The sequence below is a fragment of the Podarcis filfolensis genome, assembly GCF_964270895.1.
Source record: "Podarcis filfolensis genome assembly, chromosome: 5".
Taxonomy (NCBI): domain Eukaryota; kingdom Metazoa; phylum Chordata; class Lepidosauria; order Squamata; family Lacertidae; genus Podarcis; species Podarcis filfolensis.
The window spans coordinates 24,593,552-24,599,984 of NC_139608.1; the positions used below are offsets into that span (position 1 = coordinate 24,593,552).

Genomic DNA, 6,433 nt, shown 5'->3' on the forward strand with positions numbered 1-6,433 from the left:
TTTACCTTCCCGCTGGAGCGATACCTATTTATCTACTTGCACTTGACGTGCTTTCGAACTGCTAGGTTGGCAGGAGCAGGGACTGAGCAACGGGAGCTCACCCCGAGGCGGGGATTCGAACTGCCGACCTTCTGATCGGCAAGTCCTAGGCTCTGCGGTTTAACCCACAGCGCTACCCGCGTCCCTCACGTGCCCATAAAGGCCTTACCTGCCACCTGCAGGTGTCTCTCCCCTTCCACCTCATGGAAATGAGGCTTGGAAGAAGCATTGCCTTGTAGCCCACAGGGTAAGTGGCAGTTGTGGCTTGTTTAATGCCTAAAACAGTTTCTCTGGGCCCAAAATGCTTGGCAGTCTCTGCCTTAAGAAATCCTTAACAGTTGAAATAGGAGATGGAGAACGTGTTACTGGATTCCAACACCCATCAGTTTGGCTAGCAGTCAGGGGCTCTGTAGTTCAACAAGATCTGGAGGACCACAGGTTTCACACCCAGCCATATATGTAGGAGTCATTAGACGTGATCCCAACATTCTCCAAACGAGACATTTCCTGAAGCAGATTTGGGAATGTCTTCTGCACAACACTCTGTTCAAGATGTATCATTGGAATGGTAAGCAGCTGGTTGTGTCTAAGTACCATTCTCAGGGAGGCAATAAGAAGGATATGGAGATAGAGATAGAGATATAAATATATGCAGATTTTCTGTTCATGCAAATCATAGTATTCACACATATAGCCCTCCCACTGATGTGTGTGTGTTTGTGTGTGTGTGTAAGTAACAAAGAAAGCTGCATGAATCCAGACAAAAGGATGCTATTTTGACTTTTTGCATTTGACACGAACACTTCTAAGACCACCAATGGATAGAGCAGAGATGGTGCAGCAAAATGGCCTATTGTTTTGTAAATACTATGCACAATGCCACACTATTGGGTCACTTGCGGTTAACAGAAATAATAACAGTTCCTTTGACGAGACTTGCTCAGTTTCAAAATAAGCAGCGTTTATTTCGATAAAATTCACAATTCATATAAAAAGTATGAAATGATGCTCACACCATATCACTAAAGAGTAGTATGCAAGCAATGTCCATTCTCTCTCCGTCTGCTTACAGATCTGTAGTGGGAACAGCTGGCTTTCATTGGTGGTTTATATTTTCACAGTGAAGAGCTACATTCTAGGAGTTTGAAAAATAAAGCGGCAATATACCCTCTACTGTAAAAATAATGGTGTGTTCAATTTAACTCTCTTATAGCTTTTGTGGTAGAAGGAAAAAATCAACTAGTGCAGCAAACATATTCACTTTAGGAAAAGATTTGGGCCTTTTCAATCTTGGTTAATATTTCTCTACTTGTTCTTATGGCATCGCTCAACTGAAGATCAAAGATGGGGAGAGAAGCAATTTCCAGCAGTTTCTACTTCCTCACTGCAGTCCTCCTGCATGCTCCTCTACTCCAGAGACCCTCCATAGTAGTTTGGGGAGGGAGCCCAGGGGCTGCAGGGCAAGGAGGAACAGCTGGAAAGTTCTTACCTCCTCTGTTAGGAGGCATGTTGTCAGCTGCAAGATGCAGCTGGAAGAAACCCTGTGGCTGTAAACTGAATATTTAAGGTGTATACTTTGATACCTGAAGCTCTGCGTAAAAATGAACTTCCCCTACCCTCTTCATTTTGGTGAAATCCACTAAAACAGAAAATATTTGCACTTTGTCAGAAAGAAAGAGGACAGAGCTAAAAGAATGTGCCATAATATAGGGTCTCATCCGATGCTGCAGTGCATGTAACAGAACTTCCTCTCCCTCTTCTGTCCCTTCCAGCCTCGGTGCACCCCCAAAATCAGCTCTAGAGGGTTGTGGGTAAGGATTGGCAAATTTGCAAATTGCAGGTTTTTTGGGTTTTTTTAATCCGTTTCTAATTTTTCCAATCATAAAAACATAAAATGGGCCTGCTGGATCAGGCCAATGGCTCACCCAGTACAGCATCCCTGCATCCTGTTCTCACAGTGACTGGCCACTTCAGTTCTCCTCATATACACATGGTTTTGCGAATTTGTTTTTTAAAAGATACAAGTCTGCCTAAAAAAAAAATCAGCAGCATTTTAGTGCAAATTTCTCCCATTAGGTACATTTTTGGATGCAATTTCCCCACAGATAATGCATTTTTAGATGTTAGTTTCACTAAAATATGCATTTTATACACACTTTACCCCAGTATATGAATTTTATGCACATTACCTGGCTGGAGAAATCCGTTGCAAAATTCAGAGAAGTGTGCATTTTGGAGGATAGCTGTGTTTTGGTCCATGTATTATTTCAGAAGTGCAAATAAGATAAGTTTGCCTATAAATGTGAACTGCATCAAATTCCCCCCTAATCCCCAGCAGTTTGGGGACCTCTAGAACAGAATTTGGGGACTCCATTTGGCTTAGTAGAAGACGCCCATGAACCAAAATATGGATGGGAACTTTAATTGAAATCAGTTTTTAATTTCTTTCAATAGAGCTGCAACATTTAATCCTGGTATGGCGAACCTTTGGCCCTCCATATGTTCCTGAACTATAACTCCCATCATCCCTGACCATTGCTAGGGATGATGGGAGTTGTAGTCCAGGGACAAAGGTTCCAAATCCCTGATTTAATCAATCAGTAGCTATATTTAAAATTTTTGGCTGGATTAAAAAGCTGCCCCCAATAAATTGTGCATTTTAATGGTTAATTCCTTTAAAAAGAAGTACTTTTAAAAAAGACAGGCTCATACCTGAATGGGTCTACTCTGACTGACTAAATCAGATATCCTGGATGTTCAAAGTGACATATATTTGAGACTTACAATATGTAAAATAATTAATAACCTTAGTTGATAACAGAAGTGCAGGGAGGAACTTTTCATTTGAACGCTCCCCAAGTTTCTTTTTACTTTTCTTAACTTTAAATGAAAACACCAGTGCTGCTCACTATCTATAGCAGGAAAAAAATATTTTAAATGTATTGCTACACATGGTTTCTATGTGCACTATTTACCTTCTATGGATAATATCATCAGAACCACTCAACACATGACAACTGATACCACACATAGAACATATCAAGAAAGACACATGGTTCAGTAGCTATTCTCATACAAGTAGACAACAGTTAACACGATGACATAACTTATGAGTTGCATTTGTAGAAAATATGCCACTGAAGATATTTTGCATTTGGTTCACTTTGATTAATGCTGAAATTCAGGTGTGGTTGTTCACTGTTGTTCAAAGAAATGCAAAGAAATGTATATTAAACCATCACGGTCAATACAGTGCTTTAGCACCAAACAAAGACACGAATGTGGAATTAAAAACGTTTCAATTTTCAAACCTATGATTTTCATGGCTTGTGGCCTTTATCACTAATTTGAGTTAGCAAGGAGTATACTTCAGAAGTTTTTGACTACTTTCTCTGTGTGAATTTGCTGTGTATTCTTTTTCACTGCGCTTATTAATTCAATGATGAATGGCAACAAACTCAACTAAACAAGGGACGTTCTAGAGACAAGAAAACAAAGTGATCAAGTGATCCCTTATGTGCACAGTGACTCTGGCAGCTGCATAGAAGAGCTGTCCCATTCACTTTAGTAGAGGGGGTGCAGTAGAGCTCCAGGCCTCCACTGAAGTCGATGAGTAAGCCACCAAGTAGAGAACATCCATTGAAGTGAACGTGGTTCCTGGAATTGGGATTGCTCTTCTTTGTTGGGTTTCCGAAGGAGGATAGATGAGCGTAGACTAAACATTTGCAATTTTCCACAAGTATCATGGAATTTTTGAGTAGCTTACTACTACATGTTCCATAATAATACAGCTAGAAAAGCAGTCATGATTATGCTTTGAAATTTCAATACATCACATGAACAATATATTTCACAGCTTGTATCAATATAGGGTGATATTCCATGTTAGTCACACTTACAGTAAACCCATTTAAATAAATGGGAGTTGAAGTCACCTAAGACCATTGATTTTAATGGGTGTACTCTGAATATGATTTAGTTGGCTTCTACCCATAAAATGTATATGATAGACAGTTTTGTAGTAACACTTTTTACACTAAATACAACAAAATAACACCACTAGATAAAAGAAACTACAAGTGTTACCATTTTGGTGTCACATTTATAGAACATGAAATTTAACTTTGGGTTCCTTGAATGATGACAGTTCCTATATACAAAATGTGTAGAGGAAGATATTAAAGTAAATGTAAAGCCCACTAGAAACTCATATACAGCTTTAGGCGATTACTAATTTCAGTGTCACCAAGCAATGTTGTGGAATCACTAGCACAATGTTAATAAATATATATATATTCATTGAGGCATAGTGTTTCCTGTACCACCAAGTGCTATCCTTTAGTAATTCAGTCTATTCTATCAATATATATTTATGATAAAGAACATTGAATCCAAGATTAGAGAAAATGATGCTCTGAGTCAGATGAAGCTTTATTATACAATAAATAGAAATAAATACCTTTATTTACAACTTCAGCAAGCCATCATTTAAAAAGAATTCTGCCAGCAGAAAAGAAAATCTTTATTTGGGTTGGATCCAGACTTGCCCTTCCCTGAACTGAAGGCATCATTGCATTTTGGAAGGGACAGAGATCCAGCAGAGGAAAGGACTGAGGAGATTTTTGCCAATCCCTTCTCCCCAGCAGCATCTTCCATGTTGTTCCAGGGGGTCACCGGCCTTCTAGAATAGCTTTTCAGCTTGCGCAGTATCAGCAAAAGCTACCTCCTGCCTTCTTCCAGTGGGAGAGTCTGGATCCAGCCCAGACTGGGGAAAACCTTTTCTGCATTCTTGGCAAATGAGCCATCCATTAACTCTGACGTGACGGGAACATGAAATTGAGAAGATAAGTGCTCATGAGCATTTGCCATTGTGGTGGTAGCTAATGAGCTATGCACATAGGACCACCCCTCTCATGCATTCACTGTCTTATATAACAGCCATTCCTGTGGTCAGTCACACTTTCCTTAGGAACTGTGATCGCAGAGATGGTTACCACCTCATGACATCTGCTGCCCAGTTTGATCCAACCTCCTCTGCCTTCTATTCTTGTGTACTAACTGCATGATGAAATTCAGTAGTGCGAACAAGGACTGACAACATTCCCCCCCCCCCCAGGTTTCTGTGTTTCCCCCTGAAGTACTACACTCCCTCTGAAATTGAGTGGGCAGGGGACCATTTTGGGTTGAACTGGTTTGCTAGTTTAGTTGGGGGCAAGAGCATTTTCCTTAGCAGTGGGATCTCTCTGTCTCTCTCTGTCTCTCTCTCTTAAGCCATAAAACTCTGCAATACTGCTGCCTGTGTTGGAGGTAGCCATGGTTGTCTTTTTCTCTTCTTTTCCCCATCCATATTTCCTCTAGTCCTTTAATTAAAGCAGCAGTAATGGCAGGGAAGTATTGTGGTAGCTGCACCTACTGCTACGTAAAAGCAAGAGAGTGTGCATGGTTTTGAGGAGAAGACAGCAATGGGATCCCACCACTGTTGCCATAATCATAAGTAAGGGTAAAGGGACCCCTGACCATCAGGTCCAGTCGTGGCCAACTCTGGGGTTGTGGCACTCATCTCGCTTTATTGGCCGAGGGAGCCGGCGTACAGCTTCCGGGTCATGTGGCCAGCATGACTAAGCCCCTTCTGGTGAACCAGAACAGTGCATGGAAATGCCGTTTACCTTCCCTCCAGAGTGGTACCTATTTATCTACTTGCACTTTGACGTACTTTTGAACTGCCAGGTTGGCAGGAGCAGGGACTGAGCTCGAACCGCCGACCTTCTGATTGGCAAGTCCTAGGCTCTGTGGTTTAACCCACAGTGCCACCCATGTCCCTGCCATAATCATAGTTGGCTCTAAAAAAGAGAGTGCTGCTGCTAGTTGTAATGGTAAATGGCTCTCATGTCCCCTCAAATGGCTCAGCCTCTACTATATAGCAAGGAGGGAATTGTTCTCCCCGGGACCCTACATGCAGATTGTGCTGGTGAGCTGGGGACGGCCAGTTCATTGCCAATGAAGTGTGAATTGGCTTTATGTTCCACTGAAATCAGTTGCTGCCCATCCTCACTGCTAAATGCAACCTCCATATTTTACAAAGATTAAAGTAAGCTTACCCAACCTGGCGTCCAACAGATGTTGGAGACCACAAGTTCCACCATCCCTGACTATAGGCTTTGCTGGTCAGGGCTGATGGAAGTTCTAGGTTAGAACTGGAGGGATAGGGAAAGCAGCAAGGCAAGGCTATCTCGATCTTGCTGTGATTGTGATCTTCCCAACAGCTGTTTGGTTGCCCAATGATGGAGACAGGTGGTCCAGCTGGAAGGATCCTAATCTGTTGTGACATTGACAGACAGCAAAGTTGCCTGTGATCCAGAGCATATTTAACTTTTTTTTTAAAGTAAGACTGGTA

General features: G+C 41.6%; 2 protein-coding genes across 3 annotated transcripts in view; both read right to left on the reverse strand.

The window, feature by feature from the left end:
• Positions 1 to 2,065, reverse strand: part of LOC310762398 (carboxypeptidase B-like) — a 49,179-nt gene extending 47,114 nt beyond the window's left edge. The window contains exon 1 of one of the 2 annotated variants that reach the window (XM_083613458.1): positions 1,965 to 2,065. The gene's annotated coding sequence lies outside the window, so the exon portion shown is untranslated. The remainder of the gene's footprint in view (positions 1 to 1,964) is intronic. The other variant, XM_083613459.1, reaches the window with a different exon arrangement.
• The window catches only part of AGTR1 (angiotensin II receptor type 1), a gene marked incomplete at its 5' end in the record, with an annotated part of 59,560 nt that overhangs the window by 7,099 nt on the left and 46,028 nt on the right, over positions 1 to 6,433 (reverse strand). Inside the window, one exon of the transcript XR_014547969.1 lies at positions 1,965 to 2,069. The remainder of the gene's footprint in view (positions 1 to 1,964; positions 2,070 to 6,433) is intronic.